This window comes from Choloepus didactylus, chromosome 1, assembly GCF_015220235.1.
Source record: "Choloepus didactylus isolate mChoDid1 chromosome 1, mChoDid1.pri, whole genome shotgun sequence".
Taxonomy (NCBI): Eukaryota; Metazoa; Chordata; class Mammalia; order Pilosa; family Megalonychidae; genus Choloepus; species Choloepus didactylus.
Genome location: NC_051307.1, coordinates 40,282,432 through 40,306,505, shown reverse-complemented (window position 1 = coordinate 40,306,505; position 24,074 = coordinate 40,282,432).

The window sequence follows — 24,074 nt, the reverse complement described above, 5'->3', positions numbered from 1 at the left end:
GTTGTACAGTATATTGTTAAACACCCCATTACATTTAATTTCTCATCTACACCACCACTTACCTGTATTGTTTTAGTTTCTTTGTTTGCTTTTGTTTCCTTAATATAATTCAGGAAATTTATTTGTGGATGGTCCTTTCATGAGTACAGGTGTTCAATCTGCAAGTGCAGTAACTCAATTCAATTCCATTTTCATTCTAAATACCCAGAATTCGGTCAGATTCCACAGGTTAAGGGCAATCCTCCAGAAGACTGCTCTTCAGGCTTCAGTTCAGGGACCCAGTTCAGGGACCCACACTTCTGACCATCCCTCTAAAAATTCAGGAGTTCGCTCCACCCCCTCGGATTCGATAAATCTCTAGAATGACTCACAGAATACACTGAAAGCGCTAGACTTACAATTATAGTTTTATTACAGTCAAGGGATACAAAAGCCTAAAGAAGAGACACATCAGACGAGGTCGGGAAGGGTCTCAAACGCAAGCTTCCGTGTCATTTCCATGGGAATCAGAAATCGTCACCTTCCCGGCATGGTGATGTCATTGTCAATCACAGAAGGTCTCTTGAGTATCAAGTGACCTGAGATTATATGGGGTCTCATTACATAGACATGACTGACAGGTAAATGCTGTGGTTGCACTCAATCTGCATCTCCCCGCCTCTCCCAGAGGTCACCAAGGTGCGCTGACATGGGTTAATGTGACCCGGCTCGAAGCCCCACCCCCTAACCACAGGGTTGCCTTTCTGGTGTGGCAGCCGCTACCTGAGATTGCAGGTGTGGCTAGTCCCACCTGGTGTGGCCCTGGACCCACCTTGAAGACAGGACCTGGTGTGGCCCTGGACCCACCTCCTATGACGGGACATTCCAACCGTTCCAAGGTTGCTTCTCCAGGAACAGGGAACAAAGACCAGTCAAGTTTTTCATTATACTACAGCCCTCCTAAAGTAGAGATGACGGGAAGAAAAAAAAAACAAAAAGGCCGAGAAGAACCTTATAATAAAAGGCAAAAAAAGGTGCATTGATGTGCAAAACATGAGTACATGAAAGGGCCCTTAACTGATGCTATAAAATATATTTCCATATCGAAGTCTCATCGTTATGTAAAATATTACCTTCCTCTCCAAACTTAGTTGACATTATATTTGATGGTGGATGAGTCTTTTATTACCCAGATACACATGAGTATTACTATAGGGTCTGTGTTCACTGACTTTTAAAATGGTGCATGGTTACAATGACAAAAAGAAATTTGCTGAAATGAATTGATAAAATAACCAAGTATGTTCAATTACAGTTAACTATTATTAGTCTAAAGAAACCAATAAAGGTTTAAAAGAGATAGGAAGATGGTGTGATCATTTCTGAATCTCATTCAAACTCCATTATGACTATTTATATGGACTCCCATACATACATTTTGAGGCAGAAGATCATTTTTAAATATTATTTGATGTTAAAGAACTATTGACACCACACATATTTTGTTTGTAGCAGTGCATCGTGATTTGCATCTATATGTTAAATCCATCTAAAACGAATGAAGAAACAAAATATATTTCACCACGTATTTGGGAAAAATAACTAATTGCCCAAATATAGCTTCTTATTTAAAAAAAAAAATTAAAAATATAGCTTCTTAGTTTAAAATAGCATTTTAGATAAGTGTCTGACAGAAATTCACAAAATGTCTTTATATTTTTAAAAGTGTTTACACATATATATTTAGTTTTTAGAGGTTTTAAGGGAATCCTCACTGTATCTGGAAGCCATATGCCAAAAATATTCAATAATTATCAATTTATCTATGCAGCAAGCATCGCAAATGATAACTCATGTCATAATTAATCTGAAACTTCATTTCTCTGGAATATTGCTTTCCATAGATGGTAACAGGACTTGGAATAAAATAAAATACCAGTATTTTACACATTTTAGATTTCTGCATTTTTCCATTTTGGCAAATGGTCACAGGTTCATTTTGTGACAGTTAATATACATGATCCTAAATTGCTAAGAATAAAAGTGTTGTATTATTTTGCTACATAAGGAGCAAATTTGCTTTTCTGTTTTTTTGTGTATGTTTTTTACCAATTCCTTGGAATATCAATTGTCTTTTAGTTTTACAGCACATGTAAAACATCTCCATCCATTTTGTCCAATTCTAGTTCTTTTCATCCTTTAATAGTGAGGATGAGAAAACCTGGATGCACATGGACATGGTTGATTTGAAAACTACTTTTTAAGCATTTGGAAATTTTTCAAAACCAAAAGCATATCTGCCAAGTGATCTTTTCCCCTATATTTTAAATCCATGTGCAACTTAAAAGGAACTTAGTCCATATGCTAGTTCAGATTCACTTATATTAAAATCATGAAAATTATATTTAATAGCTCTTTGACATACAAAGAACTTTTAAAAATAAGCTTCTCTAAATTTTGTAACATTCAAAACACACTCTATTTCTTATCCACCCCCACTATGTCACTACCCTCCAAGAAAAAGATAAATTTAATCCAGGCACTGTAAAATAGATGCTTTCAAGCTATCACTTACGATTAAATAATAAAGAAATCATTCTATTTTTCTGTTTCCTATAGTTTTTTTGTTTTTGTTTTTGTTTTTGCTTAAATATCTCCATGCAAGTTCTGAATGGAAATCAATAATCTGAGGAACAAAATAAATTTTTACGTTTGTGATTTTATACTTCCTTTACAGTACATTAAACATACAAGCTCTTTAGAACTTTTTGGTGCTTAAATTACTAATAATATCTGAGTTTAGTATCAGCAAAAATAATACAAAGTTGCATAAAGAAAAAAAAATCATCTTCTCTTTCTCATTATCTGTCTCCTCCAATTCCACCTCCACTGAGCAAACCAATGTTAATGGGTTTATGTTTATTCCTCCAAACCTTTAACAGACAGAATTTATGTTCTATGATTTTTAAGTTACCAATATACATGAATAAGCGATGTGTGATTTAGAAGCCAGGATCAAGATTTTAGGTAATGGGAAGTAGGAGAAAGGGAAATAAGAAGTTAAGTACATGTATACTAGTGGTAAAATGGTAGAGTATGCAATGGAAAGAAGTCTATAAGGAGGAGTCTACAGAAAGGACATCTGAAGTCCTGACTACTTAGCCAGCACATAGTCATATGAAATAATGAATAGACAAGTACTTTAAAATTTGTAAAACACATAAGAAAGGGCACCCTGTGATTATTAGCATTATATCATTTTAGTCTATGGCTAATCCCAATGATGTGTTAATCAAAGTTATAATTGTGGATATTCATTAACAAATGCTCATTAGTTCATAAATTTGATAAAATTCTGACAACTTATTAAAATGATCTATAAATAATAATAAAGTCCAACTGTGGAGCTCACTGCTCCAGAAATGTTTTCTGATGTTATATAACACATTGTTTTTCAATGATAGTAGCAATTTTAACATTCTGTCTCTGCAGTTGGTGGACACTGAATATGAGATCTTCTGGGGAGAAGTTGGTGGAGGAGCTAAATACTGGTCTGTAAAAGATAATATTCTGAGGAAGAACAGAAAAGGGATATACATATGAGACAGGAGTGGATCTCATTCTACAGCTGAATCATGGCACCCTCATTTTTATGTACAAACCCTCTTTTTGTTTACAAAATGTCTACTCTGTTATTTAAAAAAATCACCTTATGTGAAATCAATTATTTCAAAATAATTTACAGGCAGAGAGATTTAGATTTTTAATCCCAATTCAATTTTTTAACTACAGAAATTGTAATCATAGTTATAGAAACTAAATACAAATGAGCTCATCCCACATTTGGTTATATTAGCCTTTGCTTTAAAAAATGGCCTTCCTATTGCTCTTACCAAGAATATTATCATTAGCACAGTGCTCTGAACATTCATATTACTTATATCACCATTGTTATGATTAAGAAAGCACAAAGCCATGCTCAGATGAGGCATCTATGTGCATATGGAAGCTTTTAGCCAAGGATGAGCTGCATATTGGGTTTCTTAATTTATAAATCTTTATTGGCAATTCATAATAGGCAAAGTCAAGCTGTTGGGAAAATCTTTAAATGACTATCAAATTCCTCCCTAACCCTTCCCCAATACACACACACACACAAACAAACACATCAATTTTTTTGGCTCTTTGTTACAATTGAACTTATTCTTTAATTTTTGGTGGTTTGAAACTAATCCACATTTGCATATTTCAGGCTAATACCATTGTAAACTCTACCCTTCAAACTATCGCTTTGGCTTAATTTTATTCCCTTTTTCTTTTTTGTCTGAGACTTTTTGTTTCAAATCTAAGGATGGTAGGAAGTTTGAAAACTGATTCACTGACATTAACATCTAGGAATGCCTGGAACATATTTTCCTCTACACACAATCCAAAAGAGATGAACATTCACAATATATCTATTGGGAAAAAAAATAATTCTTTCCACATTTTACTGGAATTTTAAGTTTTTACTCTGCAATATTTCCCAGATGTTTTGGAAATGGTGAAACACAACTTTGAAGATCAAAACATCACAATTATTTTCACTAAAAATGAAGAATTCAGTCACAGTTATCCTGTTTCACACCATCCAGAACAGGATTTTCTCTCTCTAATCTAGAGTTTACTGCCGGATACCTGATTGGCTATTTGCTTTATCAAGTCACACTTACTGCAAACTTTACCTGGAGTTAAGGCAAAGACTGGTTCTGTGACTATAATGATTAATCTGAAACAACAAAAGCATTCTGGGAGTAATGTCCAACACCTTCAGGTTACTTGCTTCTCAGATTTCAAATTTGATAATAATGGTGTAAGGTAGCTAACATTTATTGAGTACATTTATTGAAAACTTTCTACACACCCAACTCTGCACTAGGACCTGTATCACAGTCTTTAATTTAATACACACCACCTCCTTTCGAGAGAAGAATTCTGGTTTTATCCACATCTCTGTAAAGAAGCTAAGGTTAACAGAGGTGAAGTAACTCAACTATGATCACATAGCTAATGTATTTGAGAGAGGACCATGGTGTTTGAACTTCCAAGTTACAATTTATACAGAAGTGTTTCTCATTTCTCCCCAAATCCTAACCACTTCACTTTTAAGAGATAATCAATATGTACATGGATACCAAAAAATTCTTCTCTTATCAATATGGCTCTATGACATTAGGTAAAAACTAGGGAAATCTGAGTAATAATAAAGATGTTAGTTAAGAATAATGTGTCAGTATTCATTCATTAGTTGTGGCAAAGTACCACACCAATGTAGGAAGTTTACAAGAAGGGAAGTTGTGTGTGGAGTACATGGAAACTCTCTGTAGTATATTCACAACTTTTCAATAAATCTAAAACTATTCTAAAATGAAAAAAAATTATCTTAAAAAATGTTCTGCGTACCATTAAAAATTAATCAATGTTTAATTTAAACCAATCCATTCTACCATCAACAGACAGTGTCCATTTCCATTTTTAAGTGTTTTTGCTAGACACATAATAATCTACTCAGACCAAAAGAATTGGTTTCATAAGTCCATTCTTCTTAATGTCAGAAACCCTTATTTCATCTTTTAAAAATTCACAATATTGTAAGGATCATGAACAAAACAGTAAAGCAAATTGAAGTTGTCACAGGGAAAGTGTTTACAAAAATGTTATTAAGGGAACAATCCATCTACACAAAAGTGAACATATTTTAATAACCTTAGACATGGCAGGATGAGTTGTAATGTAAAAAGAGATTTATATATACCAAAGCTGAAGGAAAAAGTTTCAGCTTCAAGCATTAAGGACTTAGTTCATAAATCTGAAGGGAACTAGACAGAAAATAAAGACATTAGAAGAAGATATGAAAAAAATGTAAAAATAAATGTCTCTTTCATGAATATTTGTGAATACATGGCAATGCTCAAGATACAGAAAATGGGGTTACTGTTTGAAGGATGGACGTGAGTTCAGAAGTATAAACATGAAATTTTCAGAAGAATGGAAAATAAAAGCATATCATTTATATGATAATTTTATTATCCTGGTTGAATTAAAAGGGATTTTAGAACGTAATTTACCTACTGAAACCAACTTTTCTGCTTTAAAAATTCAAAGGGGTTTTGAGAATGGATTAGGAAGATCATGAAATACACAGCAGTAAATCACAAACTCTTACCCTAACAATCATATTAAAACTGATTTTTTCCAGAGTTTATGGAAAGAATTTAGTCTTTTGAGCTAAATGGAATTTTGCTGACTAAAATTCTAATCATATTAATCTTAAAATATGCTTTGGATATAAAACAAATTTAATACATTCAAATTTTTCATTTCCCTATTTGATTTAATGGCAATTCCAAAGGACTATTTTCTTTTCAGAGAGCAACTTGTTGAAATAATTACCTATTGAGGATTAGAAATCCCAAGGAATTAGTTATGGATACAGAAATTTCAAGTTTCTAGGTCACTGAGTGGAATCTGAAACCAACTTCACAATGACTAAATGGCATTATCAGGAAGGACTGTTAAGTGGCCTTTATAAAATGGTCTCAGTGGGAGACAGGTGTCCACTGTTGCTGACCATCTGGGTTAAGAAGCAAGCAGATAAAAGCATAAGTGTATAATTGTCCCTCAAAATGATCCCCAGAGCTTTGGTTTATGCAAAACATTTGGGGTGGAGAAAATTCAATGGCACAATGAGCTAATAATCTCTCTTTAAATATCTGTGTGTGTGTACATATATACACATATACACACACAATATGAATATACACACATGCACACGCATACAGACACATTGTCATATATTCTGCATAAGCTTCATGAAAAGGCAATTATTATAAAGATGATTTAAGGAAATGGGGAATAATTATTTCTGTCTTGGAAGAACAAAAATAAATATTTTTAACAGGTATTAAGATTTTGATGAATAAAGAGAAAAATACAATTTATCAAAAACATGAAAAATGCATATTAATAATACAGGTTTTGAAATTATGAAGTTGAGAACAAAACACTTCAAAATAGTTTTAAATTACATGGTTTCATAAATTGATAATCCTCTGGCTTGGGAAATGTTGAGCCATTGTCAAGACAGGTCTTTAAAAGCTTTCACAGGCAGAGAAGAAGGTCATGTAATGTGGGATTGGGGAGAGTAGGGACAACAGTTGGCCAAGTACAAAATGAATTATGGAACTGAATCATACACATTTCACTTGTTATGTTTTCACAGTCAGAAAATGAAATTGAATCTTTATGTTTACTATCAAGTAGGAATATTGATGAAATTTATATAGTGATGTTGGGGAGTGGGGTACTGGTTACAGCTCCCTGCATCTCTCCACCACCTTACCAAATAAAAGAGCAAATCCAGTGCAGCATCTCTGTTACTTATTTTGGCCACAAGCAGTATGGAGACTTGTGTCTGGTATTCAAATCATTTCTCTACATAGCATACTAATTTTAGCTAGGATCCTTCTTTGAAAAATGTGCTTTAAAAAAATTAAAGCTGCTATACAAAGACTTGGGAGTGAGATGGGGAAAGAGCCTGTGGTTGATGAAATGCAAATGAGGCTTGGCTCAGACAGCTGGCTGCTTTGGGATGACATGGGTGATAAATGGTTCTTAAAACATAAGCAGGCATCAGCCTTCCAATTCAGTGTCAGACAGGCAAAAACAGCAGTATTACTAGATGCTTCCTTTAATTAATGCAACACTACTGTATTAGTCCAGACACTGCCGATAAATGGGAAAGAACTGATATCGGAGGTAATATCAGAAATCTTTCAACCTTGAAGCTGGGATGTGTCGGCTGAAAGCTGCAGTATCGTAAGAGGTTTAATTGTATTTGTAATGTACCAGTGCACCATGACAAGAATGGGGAGATAGTGTAGTCAAGACCAGGAAAGGCTGTGGTAAATGAGAGAATGAGTGATTACACAGCCAGGAGGAGTGTGAAAACAGACAAAGGACAAGCAAATGGAGAAGAGGAAACCAGTAAACACTGTAATTTGAACTGTAAGCACACAAAGGAACTTTGAAATATACAGGAGTATAATATTTAGTCCTTCAGGGTTTGTCAAGCTGGAGGATGGGCATAACAATAAAACAACTCAGTGTTCCATCAAATAATTTCCAGGTTGAGACAGTACAGACCTTGTAGCAGTGTTTGTATACACTTTTCACCTACATCAAAACATATATATTATTGAAACAAAACCTGAGAAATATCTTTTTTGAAAGAACACATGCATATTTGTGGGTATGTATATGTATACATATGTATACATAGATTACGTATATGAGATATTTTAAAGAAAATATCCTTAACCTCTTTGGTAAACAGTTTATATATTTGGACTGACTACCTTTCAAAAGTTTCCCATTTCCCTGGGCTCAAATTTCTATCCAGAAATCAAGTAAAATCTTTCAGATGGCCCCAATGTTGTAAAATGCTTCATTAAAATAAGATTTCATTAAAGAAAGGTGGGCCATTAAATAATTTTCTGCAACAAGCAAATGACAGAAGTATTGGCCTTAATCTCACAATGGTCCTCAGTGAAGATTATCTGAACTCACTTCACCTTTTATATTTTTTTAACTACAATCACTACTACTACAAGCTGCTCTCTCCTGACAGGGTTAGCTGTTGTTCTTTGCTACCCTGATTCAGCATCCTTTAGCCATGCCCTCCTACAACAGTTGAAAAAAAGAGGTCAGCAAACTTTTCCAAAATGGGCCATAAATATTTTAAGCTTTGTAGGCCATATGGCTGTCTCAACTACTCAAGTCTGCTACTATGGAGCAAAAGCAGCCATAGACCAAATGTAAATGAATGGGAATGGCTGTGTTCCAATAAAATTTTATTTATAAAACCAGGAGCTGGCTGGATTTGGCTTTTGGGCCATAGTTTACCAACCTCTGATAGAGCATCCAAACTCTCCTTGATTTCCTCAAATACCCAAAGTGAATCTGACTAGCAATTGTACCTTTTCCAGTAGTGCTCACAGAGGGAATTTAAGAGTCACTCAGAAATCCCTCTTCTTGATATGCGTATCCCAGTAGAGTTCTGGTGAGTACCTCCATTACATCACAGACCAGTATCCTCTCCTTCCCTGTTGGTTCTCATTTTTTCCCCAGGACTAGCAAACATAACCAAGTACTATTTTCAGAAAACAAAATTAATATGTCCCCTAAACCCAGTATCCTTTCTGCCTCTTAATCTTAGGGTTCAACTTTACTTGCCCAAGGATAGCAAAGATACTTCAACATTCCTGCAAGTTTCTCTGCTCAGGCATGTATTCTCATTGTGTATCATCTCATCAACTGCAAAAGGCTGGGGAAAGAACACAGAATTTTGTATAGGATAGCTATTGCAGCATGACAAATCACCCCACAACTCCGAATGACAATCATTTATCTTTTCAACTCACACATCTGTAAATCTGCCAAGGTGTCAGATGCTCTAATCTGAATTAAGCAGGGCTGGGTTGGACTTGCTCAACTGCATTTTGTGGGCTGGGGTGGAGAGGGATTCTTTTCTTGAATGCTTGCTTTGGGCAGCAACTCAGAAGCTCTATTCCACATGGCTTTCAATTCTTTCTCAAACCAGGAACCTGGCTGGGATATGTTCTTCTCATGGCAATGACAGATGCCAAAACATAAAGTCTCACTGTGAAATGTCAATTCAATTCTTTGCTCGTGTCATGCCTGCTGAAATTCCACTGATTAAAACAAGTGCCATGGCTAAACCCAGGTCACTGAAAAGGGTGTGGACACAGGCAGATGTGAAGATTTAAAGCCAGGCATGCAATCTACCACAGACATGGAATTAAACAATGCTGACTACACATTACAGCCCATCTAAATTCCAACTATGTGATCTTGAGCTTCAGTTCTTTTCAGCTGTAAACCAGGGAAGGTGATGCCTACCACAGATAGAGGATCCTTCATGTGAAAATTAACTGACATAATGTGATACGTGTGAAGTGCTTAATACAAAGTTAATTAGTAAATGTCCTGCGTTCTTCTAAAAACTGTCAGGCTCTTAAACAGATCTTTTCTAAGCTTTTGAATATTATTCTAGCATAATGAGAATACATTATATATATATATATATATATATATATATATAGATACATATGTATTTCTTACCATAACATGAAGATAGATAGATAGATGGATAGATAGATAGATGGATAGATAGAGCTATATTTGAGAGGCTTATCAACTATCAACATGCATAAGCAAAGAATGATGTGGATTGCTGTGCCCTATGCAACATCAAATTTATATTCATTTAATCTACAAATTAAGAAAATCTGATTTTCCTTAAAATGCTTAGTTTAGAACTTAATAATTTGAAAATTTACTCCTTTGAGGGACACATATACAATAACAACTTGGGTATCTATTTATAAATCTATTAGTCTAGGAGGTAATTCTGTGGTCCCTACTGAAATAGTAATCTGTTGTTCAGCCAAAAACTGATTCTTTCCCAATAACAATTTATTTTTAGTTTTGCCTATTTAGTTTTGTTATTTGAAAGCCAAATATCTGACGTATTATATAGATTTCATGCAATTATGAAGTGCTCAATAAGGCCCAACCAAGTGATATATTATCTTTAATTCTTTGTCCTGTAATGAGTATGATTAATTAAATATATGGAAAAAATTATTAAGTCTCTACAGGTTAAGACTCACATCTATCTCTTGGATTTCCATCAATAGCCCTGATTTTAGAATTGAATATATTATTCCCAACATAGAGTCATTAGTCTTTAACTTAGAGATTTTTTCACATGACTCTGGCTCAGATCAAGCAGCCTGTGCTACTCATGAGAACTTTCTCTATGTAACTTTAAAACTAAATTCAAGGAGTTGGAGTAACTGAAAAGCTAAGGATTATTTTTTTCCTTTAAATGGCTCCTCAGGGAAGATAGATTAGACTGAGGTGGGTTATAATTCTTTTTTCTACAATATTCATGGCATGCACTAATGAAAATGTTCACCTTTTTGTTCCTTTAGATTATAACCAAAGAATTTTTGATGCTACAAAGGCATAAATTTTTGTTTCTTGATTGGAAAAGGGCAAGCTGGCAGTGGGGTCTAATTGCTGAAAAATGAAATTTCAGAACTGGAGGTCATTCTAAAGTTATAATTCTTTCCCACATCCTGACAAATAACTAAAATTCCATTTTTCAGAATTTGAGGTTAAATTTTATTTTCTGAGGTTACCCCACACATTGGCACTTTCAAAAGCAACTCTCTGCTTGGATAGTGAACCCCAATGGGCAACTCATCTTCCAACAAAAAGGGAGATAATACATGCAAACATCTATGTGTAAATTTGGCCAAAGAAAGAGCTAATACAAACTACAACCCTCCCCCCACCCCACCCAAAAACAAAACCACAACAACAGAAAAAAAACAACCAGGTCCTTCGACTTTTCCTCTATTTCCACTATGGAAAATGGTGTGTTAATTAACAGAAAACATTGTTACTGAAGTCTGATGTTGTTCCCTTGTCCAAAATACAAGACACAGTATTCAGGTGCGTGTGAATATTGTGATTAAGGTGGAGTCATTTATATAAGAAAACAAATTTAAGCATACTATATTTTATCAATTTCCTCTATGGCAAAATAGTTATTCCTTGTGATAATAGAGGTTGTCCACACTCTCAATTCTCTGAACTTCAAAATCTTAAATGAATCTATCTACCTCTTTATGTATCTTTCTATCTATCTAATACATAAGGGAAAAATTCTTCCTGTAAGACTTGCTCAAAATATCATAACATTTATTGAACACTTAACTTCATGGGTGTGGTATACTGAGTTATGTACCCCAACAAAAACATGTTCTAAATCTTAATCCAAGTCCCTATGAGTGTGAACATACTGTAAATATGACCTTTTGAAGATGCTGTTTTTAGTTAAGATGTGCCCAACTGGTTCAGGGTAGATCTTAAGTCATATTACTGGATTCCTTATAAAGAGAAGAAACCAGAAGCCGGAAGTCAGAGATGGCCACACAAGAACCCCGAAGTCAGTAAAAACGGAAGAGCAGACAGAAGGAGAGAGAGATCAGTGTGACAAAAGGCAGAGACGTAAGCCAAGGAACCTGCAGGATCGTGGCAAACCAGCACCAGAACACTACCAAATCCCAGGAAAACTGCCACCCCCTGGGAAAAAGCATAGCCCTGCAAACACCTTGATTTAGGACCTCTGGCCTCTGAAACTGTGAGATGTAAATTTCCATTGTTGAGGTCAATCCACTGGGAGGTATTTGTCTTAGAAGCCTGGAAAACTAAGACACTAGAGCATGACTTAGGACAAGCTAGTTCCTTCTCTGATTTGGTTAAAAAAAAGAAAAATGAAAGGAGAGTAATTCTCCACCTTTCTTATCTCACAAACCTCACAAGATTATTCTGAAGATCAAATGAAATAATGAAAAACAACATTACTTTGTAAGCTGTGAGATCTGAGATACTATATAATGATAATGTTCTGTGTTTTGCGTTTTGTGATGTAGTGCAAAGACTACAGTCTCTGAAATTAGATAAATCTTAGTTCCCTCATATATGATATGGAGAGAAAAAAAATCGTATATTTGGATTCCAGATAATATTTAGAAAATATCTAGTACAGTTCTTGGAATATAATATATACTCAATAAATGGTAAATAGTATTACCATTAATCTATCTGATGAATATCTGCTCTAAATGAAATAACAGGCAATTTCTAGATACATGTGCTATTCAAAATTAGGTGGGGTAACATGCTGATGCTCAAAATTACCCATCTAGGAGCAGGAACATAGACAGTAGTAGGAAGATATGAGGACAGATAAAGCCTCCCACCATTTCCCCTTCTTCCCCAATAGGGAAGGAAGTGGCAGGAGTTAAGCAGGGAATTCAGGAAAGTCTCTTTTAGTCATACAGGAACCAAAGTACAAATCAGAAAAACAAGGCTGAAGACCATGACCAGGAGAGGGCAAGGAAATATTGATATATCTGTGTGCATGTGTGTACCTGGAATTCAGTCTAGGTCCAAGAATATCTGGCAAAGAAACAAATTTATTGAATGACATTAATGTATATAATTTTACAGAATTGTGTAAATGTATGCTATGGTCATTCAGTAAATATATGCCCACATGCATTATATTTGAATTTTTATCTCAAGGTTTAAAGTCCTTTATATTTCAAAGTACATTATTATCACCACCCTTTATTACTTACTTTTTACAGAAGTCTGGCTAACTATCTGCTGTCATCTGCATTAATCCATGCCTTTACTCTTGCCATCAAAGAGTATTGCACAACCTTTTTTTTTCTATGTGTTTCAAGTCCTATCCTAACTTCTTGTCATGCCCCAGTCGAAAGCTGAGTTCATCCATGAAAACTTCTCTGAATTCATCACACTCTAATCTCCTTTTTCTCTGATCTGCTATTGAATTTAAGCTGCAACACTCAATTTAGCACGTACCCCATTTCTAATCTTGTCACATTATGTTAATCTTGTCATTCCATTAAGCTTGTAAATCCCTTGTGAGTACAGGCTATGATGAAGAGTGAGAATCAGCCCTCTCAATCTCCCTTCCATCTCCTTTCAAGTTGAAGAGATTAGAAAGATAAAAACATTCCCCAGGCTTCCTTGCCACCAAGATTCCAGAATTAAATTAGGTTCTACCAACTAGATTTACTAGCAGGAGAACTAGAAAGTAGGAGTGATGCAGAAGTCATTTTCTTGCACTTCTTTGTTTATGTTGACAAGCAATATTGCAGGTGTTTAGAAATGCATGCATCATAAGTAGAGGAAAGGCTGTGGGAGTGGCTTTTCTCACTCCATCTTCCTCCATCCATGACAGAAATATGCTCTTGATCAACTAACACCAGTGGTGAAAATCAGTAGTTTCTTGCCCAAAAGGGCATTGTTGGGAAAATTGGAAAAAAGTAGAATATAGACTGTATGCTTTATATCAATGATAAATTTCTTGAACTTAACTGTACTTAATGAGGTTATATATGTGAATACAGTGAATATCCTTATCATTAGTAAATACACATGGAAGTATTAAGTGTTCAAGGAGCATGTTGAGAGAACAAGCTAATTTATAAATGTTTAGAAATGATAGATGATTGGTAGATAGAGAAAGATGATAGAATGGTATAACAAATATGGAAACATGTTAATAAAAGTTGGTTAATCCAGGTATCTGGGGGTATATCATAATTCCATATATTGGTTTCGAATTATTCTTGCAACTTCCCTGTAAGTTTGAAATTGTTTCAAAATTAAAAGCTAAAAAATAATCAGTTATCTCCTAAAGGCCCTTCCTTGACCATGCACTTGAAGTTTTCCAATGTATTTCCAAGCATCTATTTCCTTCTATTAAATCCTTTCCAGTTAATAATTCTATGTTGGTTTATGGCATTAAATCTTGGCTGATACTGAGATTAGATATTATGGTTCATCATTAACTCCAACATCACCTTATACAAGATAGGGTACTAATAAGATATCAATAAACACTTGGATGAGTGTATTAGTTATTGATTGCTGTGTAACAAATTAACCCAAAATTTAGCAGTTTAAAATAGAAAATATTTATTTTATCACACAGTTTCTGAGGGTCAGGAATCTGGGAGTAGTTTTAGTGGCTGGTTATATATGGCTCAGGTTTTCTCAGCAGGTTGTAGTCAAAAAAGTTGGCTGCAGTCTGCAGAAAACTTGACTGAGGGTGTAGGATCCATTTCCAAGTGCATTCATATGGCTGTTAATAATAGCCCTCACTGGCTGTTGAACAGAAGCATCAGTTCTTCATCACATGAGCCTCTCCATTGTGCTGTTCATAACTTGACAGCTGACAAGTGATCTAAGAGAGAGAGCAATGAAAGCCACAGTATCTTTTATAATCTATCTCAGAAGCGAAATACCATCACTTGTAACATTCTACTTTTCCCAGAGCCCAACCCTGTTACACTGTGAAAGGGATGGCAAATGGGTCTTAATTCTAAGACATGGGATCATTGAGGACCATCTTGTAATTTGGACACCACAGTCTACCCTCTTTACCCCAGTGATTCATGTCTGTCCCACATCCACAATTCTCTCATTTCCCCCCAAGGTCCCAACAGTCTCAACCCACTGTAGCATCAGTTTGAGCCAGAATCCTATAACATAAATCAGGTACAAGTGCAAAGGAGTCTACTTAGGTGTAATTCCTGAAGGAAAGCACCTTTAGTACAGATTTTTTCAATCTGGAGACCTATCAACTAAAAAGACAAGTGATCTGTCCCCATAGACCCAACACACCTTGTAGCAATACATGTATTCGTTATCTATTGCTGTGTAACCAATTACATCAAAATTTAGTAGCTTAAAATGTATTTTATGAGGGTCAGGAATTCAGGAGCAGCCTAACTGCATGGTTCAGTCTTAGAGCCTCCCATGATGTTGCAGTCTCTATGTTCACCAGGAATACAGTCATCTGAAGCCTCGAATGGGGCTGGAGCACCCACTCCCAAGCTCTCTCTCATAGCTATTGACAGGAACTCTAAGTTTCTCACTGTCTATTGGACAGAGGCCTCAGTTTCTTCCAACATATGCTTCCCCATAGTATGCTTACAACTCTCAGATAAAGTGATACAAGAGAGACACAGAGAGACTCACACACAGGGAGAGAGAGGACTGAGAGAGAGAGAGGAGAAAGCAATCAAGATGGTAGATGCAATGTCTCATAATCTAATCTCAGAAGTAACATACTATCACTTCTGCTGTATTCTGTTGGGCACACAGACCAACCCTAGTAGAATGTGGTGTGAGACAATACAAAGTTATGAAGACCAGGAAACTGGAATCATGGGGGAACATTGTAAAATCTGACTACCATAACAGTTGACTGAGAATCCCAGATAAAGTGTGTCATGTGTCTCTTATTAAATGTTGTACCCTAAGAGTTTAATGACTGCCTGTGGTAGTTTGAAGCTGTTATGTACCCCAAAAATCATATTCTTTTAATCCATTCCTGTGCATTCAGAGCTATTGTAAGTAGGACCTTATGATTAGATTATTTCAATTGAGATGTGACCCATCCCATTCAAGATGAGTCTTAATCCTCTTACTGGAGTTCTTTATAAGGACTTAACTGTAAGAGGATAAAAGACTCACAGAAAACCCAGAGAAGCTCACAGAAAAAGTCCCAGAGAAGCTAAGAGATGAAACTAACAGAAGCTCATAGAGAAACACTCAGAAAAGTTTAGAGAAAAAGCCACAAATGGAGAAGCCAGAAGCTTAAGTAAAGAAAACTGGGAGAGAAGGACCAACAGACAACACCATGTGCCTTGCTATGTGACAGAGGAACCCAAGTTCACCAGTAACCAGTCTTCAAAGAACCTATTGTCTTGTTCATGAGTTAATTGAGACATTTTCATGGCCTTAGAACTGTAAGTTTGTAAGCTAATAAATCCCCATTGTTAAAAGCCAGCCCATTTCTGGTATACTGCATGTTTTTCAGCTTAGGCAAACCGAAACAGTGTCTACATCCAATATGAATTCTTTCAATGCAAACACATTTGATTAGTCACATATTTTATGAGTCATAGGATTTTTATACTCATATTTTATCAAGGAATTAAAATATGGTATTTTGGTATGAAGAGTTAGAATATTCCTCCCACACCAACATCCATTTGTATTCACCATTTTGCCTTTGAGCTGAGATTTACTCTCAGTTCAGAGTGGATATGAAGGTAATTCTTAATCATGCACATAGGGAAGATAGCTAGATTTTAGTACTGTCCATTATTGGGGCTCAGGCATTTGATATGCCTTATTGGGGTAAGGTTACAGAAGCAAGAATTCAAGAAAAGCCAGAAGGTTCCCCAGTAATATATAATTTATGAGGGTCTAAGGAATTCTAAGTTTCTCACTGTCTATTGGAAAGAGGCCTCAGTTTCTTCCAACATATGTTTCCCCATAGGTATGATTAAAACTCTCAGATAAAGTGATATGAGAGAAATAAGAGTCAAAAGAGAAATAAGAGTCTATGCTATCAACCAGTCTTACCTACAAGCCTGTGGTATTAGTAGGGAGTGATTTTGTGTACAAGGAGGTGACGGACACAATAATCTGTTGAAATCTGGCCATCTGATAGCATGTCTAACCCCTTAGGAGAAAAAGAACTGAATGAGTGACTAGAAAAAGCACTTTTACTTTGTTGCCTTAGAATACTGCTGAGAGAACATCAAAAGAAAGCTAGGTACATTTCCCCGCTTCTCAAGAGATCACCATGCTGTGTTGAATTGGAAGGGGAAATTGGAAGCTGACAACATTGGTATGGCTCTGAGTAGAGAAGAACAGTAGAGCAATTAAAGCCTTCCTTTTTGCCCAAAATACCAGGTAGAGATTTGGGTTCTAGAGGAACCATGGGGAGTAGAAGCTTAGACTGTGTCACTATCAATCTGAAGACTACCAGCAATACTAGTGGGGAATTCTGATAGGGACTGGAACCGCTGTGGGAACAAGCAGAAGCCTGAAGCTGAGACTGAGATTGTGGTAATAATATAAAAGTGACTTAATTGCACATATAGTTTGGGGAGAGCTTAAGAAATTTGGTTTGCCAAGAAGATGTACATGATTTCCATGGTTTCTGTTTTCTGGACTAAGCCGTTTCCTTATACAGTGTTCATCTTTGTAAAAAGCAGCAGTCTAATCCCATTAAGTCTTCATCTTCCTTATGGTCTCATTCAAGAGAGAAGGAAGCAATATATAGGAAAATATTGGTGCCCTCAGTAACAAGAAGCAAGGAATCTAGTCTTCAATGTCATTTAGTAGTAGACAAACAATTCCACCTAATTTCTCAGAACCTCCGTTTCTTCTGCTGTAAATGGAAATATTAACCCTGTCTTAATGGCATGTAGGCTTAAAGAATTAAATGAGATAGTATGCTGAAAGCCCTTGGTTAGAGAGCTCTACACAAACACAGTGGGCCATAATTGAGTAGCCATCCCTAGTTAGGAGCCAAACAAAATTCTTTTCTTTAGCACACATACCCGTAAGTGGAACAAACTATGGCTAAGAACAAAGACAAGATTCATGCATTTACTAATACCATAATTATGTGATCTTCTCTGTTTCTAAGGAGCAACTTGATCTACCTGATCCTAAGTAATTCTGCAACCCACACACCCAGGTTTAGGCGAAGGGCTCTAGTCTTATGAGGCCACTAGGCAGCTCTAACAAGGCATCATTTCTAAGTAAAAAGGATAAAAAAGGGCCAAATAGTTAATATTTTAGGCTTTGTTGGCCATATGGTTTCTGTAGCAACTATTCAATTCTGCCATTATTTCGTGGAAATGGCTATAGAACAGTGTAAACAATGGCTGTGTTCCAATAAACATTATTTGCAAAAACAGGAATTGGGCAGATTTGGCCTGAAAGCTCCAGCTTGCCAACCCCTGGTATAAACAAATACTGAGGATGTTTTGATGTGTACATGCATAAAGTTTAAAAAGATATCCTGCTTTTTGTTTTAAGATAAACTTATGTTACAAGTAAAACCCATCCTAATTAATTGATTAATTAAGACTACCTTGTATCCCACTTTCCACAATAAAGGCTGTTAGCAGTTTATCATTTAACATATTATGCCTCCAGATTAAAATATATATATAAATTTCAGATAGTCACTTTTGATTACCATCCAAAACCCCATTTTCTTTAGCCTTCCTCTTTTTAAGACAATTATTACAATGATTTTGATGGATCTATTTCTGGACTTTAAAAATATGTAAAATGTATATTTGTGTGATATGAGCATTTCCATGATAGATAAATAATATATAAATTTTATTTACACATGTGGACATACCCACCTGTCATATATTTTTAAAACCAATTCTAATTTATACCTCTTCCAGTAGTATATAAGTGTGTTTGTTTCCTCATATACTTTCCAACACTTGATTTTGTCATATTTTAAATCTTTGCCAATTCAATGGATGAACAAACCTTATGTTTTAATTTGCATTTCCTGACTACAAATGAGTTTAAGCTAATTATGTATGTTCATAGGCTCCCTAAAGATGTCCACCTATGAACCTATGAATCTGTTACTGCCATGGAAAAAGAGGCTGTATAGATGTGATTAAAGTTAAAGACTGAGATGTGGAGATTTTCCTGGATTATCTGGGTGGTCCCAATCTAATCACCTGTTCTGGTTTGCTAATACTGCCATTATGCAACAAATGGATTGGCTTTTATAAAGGGGATTTATTAAGTTACAAATTTACTGTTCTAAGGCCATAAAAGTGTCCAAACTAAGGCATCAACAAGAGGATACCTTCACTGAAGAATGGCTGATGGCATCCAGAACACCTCTGTCAGCTGAGAAGCCCATGGCTGGTGTCTGCTGTTCCTTTGCTTCCAGCATTTCAAAATGGTTTTCTCCAAAATGTCTCTGGATCTCTTTCAGCTTCTTCAGCTCCTGTGCATCTAAGCAGCAGAGTCCTCTCTTAGCTTCTCTGGAGCAAACTTGGGGTTAGCATCTCCAAATGTCTCCAAGCATCTCCAAGTGTGAGTGTTAGTGTCAGCTCTCAGCTTCCCTACAAAATGTCCCTCTCAGCTGCTCTGAGTTCCTTCTGTTTGTGAGCTCTTTTATAGGATTCCAGTGATTAAATCAAAACCCTCACTGAGAGGGTGGGGTCTCCATTGAAATAATTTAACCAAACGTCTCGCCCACAGTTGATTGAGTCACATCTCCATGAAAACACTCAGTCAAAAGAGTCCAATCTAATCAACACTAACACATCTGTCCCAATACGATTTCATTAAAGAATATGGCTTTTGAGGGGGACATAATATATCCAAACCAGCACATCACCTGAAGAAGAGTCAGGGAAATTCAATTTCAGAAGGACATGACCCACTGTTACAGGCTTTGAAGAAGGAGATAGAGGACCACAAACCAAAGAAATTGGCAGCCTCTGGAAGCTAGGAACAGCTCCTGGTAGATAGCCTACATGAAAATGGGGACATTGGTACTATAACCACAAGGAACTAATTCTGACAACAACCCAAAAAAGCAAAAAATGGATTCTCCCTTGGAGCTTCCAGAAATGAATGCAACTTGCTGACAACTTGATTTCAGTTTAGTGAGAACCATGTTAGACTTTCACCTTCCAGAACTATAAAATAGTATATTTGAGTTGTCTAAGACATTAAGATTATGGTAATTTTTTGTGGCAACAATAGACAATGAAGACAGTGGCCATTAGTATTCATATTCTTTTGTGACTTACATGTTTATATACTTTGTCCATTTTTTCTATTGGGTTTTTGGGTGTTGCTTATTCATTTGTAGTTCTTTGTACATTTTGATAATCCCTTTTGCCATAGTTTCTATTATATAAGTTGAAAATATCTTCTCTAGGTATGTCACTTGTCTTTGAACTTTGTTTGTGGTTATCTCAATAGACAGATATCTTTTAGTGTAGTAAAAATTACCATGATATTTTTTGAAGGTTTATGCTTTTGCTGTCCTAAGAGACTTCAAAGTTAACATTCAAAGAGTCACAGGAAATACTTACCACTATCAGGCAAGATGTCCCTAACTGGCATTTGCATCTTTCCTTGACCTAAAGTCCTAGAGCCTTGTAACTATGAACTGGACTTACAAACAGCCAGAAGAGCATCTTGCTGGCCTGGCTTTCTTACTTAAATCTTATTTATACATTACTACTATCATGCAATCTGGTACTTTTCTAAACTAGAATTTACTTAAATTTCTAGTTCATTTTTCAGTGTATCCCTTTTTAGATTGCTTTTTCTTGTCTGCCTTGCACAGATAGGAAAGAGCACTGGAGCTGATACTGGCACAGCTTTCAGTTGGAACATCTTGCTTTCTTGCAGTTTAAGCTATCATTACTTGAAAACTAGCTTTGAATTTTTGTGTCATTGTTATAGTTGCTGTTGTGTCTTTTTGATTGAAATCAGGCAAAGGACCATATCAAATCCAAACACAAGCCCTTGTCCACTGCTGGGTAAGAGAGGGATCTCAAGTCTCTTTCACACAACATGCTATGCAACTTTGTGGATTGAAAAGGGTAACATAATTTCTGTATCTATTGCAAGCTTTTATATATTAAACCAGTGGGAAGCAGAGACCATAGAGAGTTTTCTATATTTAATGAAGCTCTTCATTATCTGGGGATGTGATCCAGGAAATACCTAATGCATTTGCTTCTAAGTCCAAATTTTGTAGTGGCAGATGGGATTAGTCTAAGAATACCCAGAAGCCAATTCACTTCCTGAATAAATAATAATGATGATAAATATTGTTATTACAATGATTTCTTTCAAGGACTAAGTATTTTATTAACTACAGTTAAAAAGCTTGCTATAATATCCAGATAGAACTAGAACTCTCTTTTTTCTCCTTGCCGACAGACAACGATTTCCAGGTTGAAATTAGAGCACACTTTAATAATGAACTTGTTCTACAAGTTAGGCAAAAGGGAGAGATTAACCAGAATTTAGATAGAAACCAGTAAATGATTCATTTATTTGAGCTTATTTTAGCATTTTTAGACTCATTTAGTTCACTCATTACTGAATATCAATACACACTAGTAGCCTTGAAGACTCAATGGGTAGACTGGGTAAGGTTTATTACAGTTCCCTGAAGTGTGTTCTACAGAACCGTGCTTCCTCAAAATGGTCTATGGGGAAAAAAATAGTTCTTCAGTCAAATGCATTTGGAAAATGGTACATTATATATATGTGTGTATATGTGAGTGTGTGTGTGTATGTGTCACAGTCTACACTAACGTTTTAAAGGTTCAGAGAAGTACTGCAATTAAGAAAAATGTCTCACTCATTTAAACCAGTGTTTCTCAAATATATTAGTCAAGAGTTTTTGTCTTAAATAACACCTATTGATATCAAGAACTACTTTTCCACAAAACATAAATTATGAAACTGTGATTTATTCATTAATTATACACACTGGAAAGATCAGGATCTTAAATATTAAGATTCTGGTTTTGTTTTATTTTTGTAAGTTTGTTTTAAATTCTGGCCATGATCTACATAGGATAAGGATAATATATATTCAAATATTTTTTGCTTATTCCTTCTCCAAAATGTCATTCCAAAATATGAAATTGGCCACATCTGTTTGCTGCTTTCAACTACTTTAAGTTAGAGGAGGAAATGGCCTTGTTCTTCTTTAAAAAGAAAAGAAGCAAACAAAAAAGAAGTGCATAATATTTGTCCCCATCTATTTACCAATTAAACATAATGGTGAGTCAGTTTTTTCATGAGAACAACACAATTACTAATGCATAAACACAAAATACATCTGTTTTTAATCAAGAATCTAAACTCTTAGCCAGAATATTTTCAGATCTCTCTCTTTCTTTTTTATTTTAATAAGTGCTATGGCCAGGCTTTCTAAAGAAGTGAAGAGGCTATATATGCAGCTATCTAACTGTCCATGTTTTGTTTTATATTGTTTTTAATCAAATTTGAAAATCTAGTTGGGCAGATGCCAAACACTAAAACAAGATTTATACATGCATGAAAATTATAATCCATATGCAGAGACTTACCTGTCTGCAAATTATGGAGAGGATGAGCCAATTGGGGGGAAATTATGATTTCATACTTTTTGAATGAATAAAGTCATGTTTTTAAAGAGTTCAAAAACAGTACACATAGAAGTCAGTTAAGAAAATTATTTTTCACTCATTCAAAAACTATGTATTAAAGCATGGGCACACACAAGCTGGTTGGGATGAAGATGCTGAAGGCAAGAGCATCCTTGCCGAACATTACCAAACCTACAGAACAAAACCTTTCTACCCAGCTCTCATCAGCTGTAGGAGCTCTGCCCCATAGTGGCCACAGTCTGGGAAGGCCGAAGCATGGTCTGTTCCTTCAGGGGAATCATAGGGAAAACCCACTGGGCAGAAGCTGCCCCCGGAAACATCCGAGGAGACTTCAGTATCGACATCAGCAGGAACGTCGCATCCACGCCAGTGACTCTGTGGAACGTGGCACCATAAAAGATCAGCGGACAGGGCAAGCAAGCTGGCGGGTTGGGTGGACAGGGCCACCACAGCTGCATCCACCCTGCCTTGTCCGTCCCAGCATCAGGCTGGGACCAACTACCTCTGCCCGTAAGAACACAAGCCCGCATCTACACTGCGCCCATCTTGAAACCACCTCCTTCTGTATCCTCTGCCTCATCACAGCCCAGATGTTTTTGAGCTGTAAGAAATATAAATATAAATATAAAATAATAATAAAGTGTGTTAGATATCATTGAATGTCTAATTAAGAGAATCCAAGTTTCCTGAAATCATCAAGCAACTACAAAGATGCAGGTAATGCAGGTTAATTCCCAGTGGGTATCATTATGTGGAAGAAAACTTAATTATTGGCTAGGACCTTGGTCTGAAATCTTTCTGCTCTCTTACTCTAGCAGATTGGATTAAACCATTAGTGAGCCTAGATAATAGGCAGAGCAAGAAATCAATGTCCCCAAGCCCCAATATAATCTGGACCCTCAAAATTTTATTATTTTAAAGAGTAGTAGAGTCAGTCAGAAACAAAGGGGAGAAAAAAGCATTTCTCCACAAAATGCAAAGACTAACCCAATCAGTCTACTTCCTATCTCCTTCCATCTGGATCTGCTGCAATTCTGCTAGGTCTTTCTTCCAAGGATATGAGTTGGTTGAGGCATGAAATGGGAAGTTATCTCCATTTATATTTCCCAAGAGTTGCAAGAAAGAAAAGCAACCCAGAAGTAATCCAAACAGAAAAATAGGCACTTGATGTGATAAAATAGACCTCCTTAATTTTTTAAACTGAAAAAATTTTTAAATGAAATGTATTGGCTTATATTCACACACCATAGAATCCATCCAAATATACAATCAGTGTCTCACAGTATCATCATCTAGTTGTGCATTCATCGCCACAATCAATTTTAGAACATTTTCATTCCTCCAAAATAAAGAAAAAAAATTAAAAATTAAAAATAAATAAAAAAA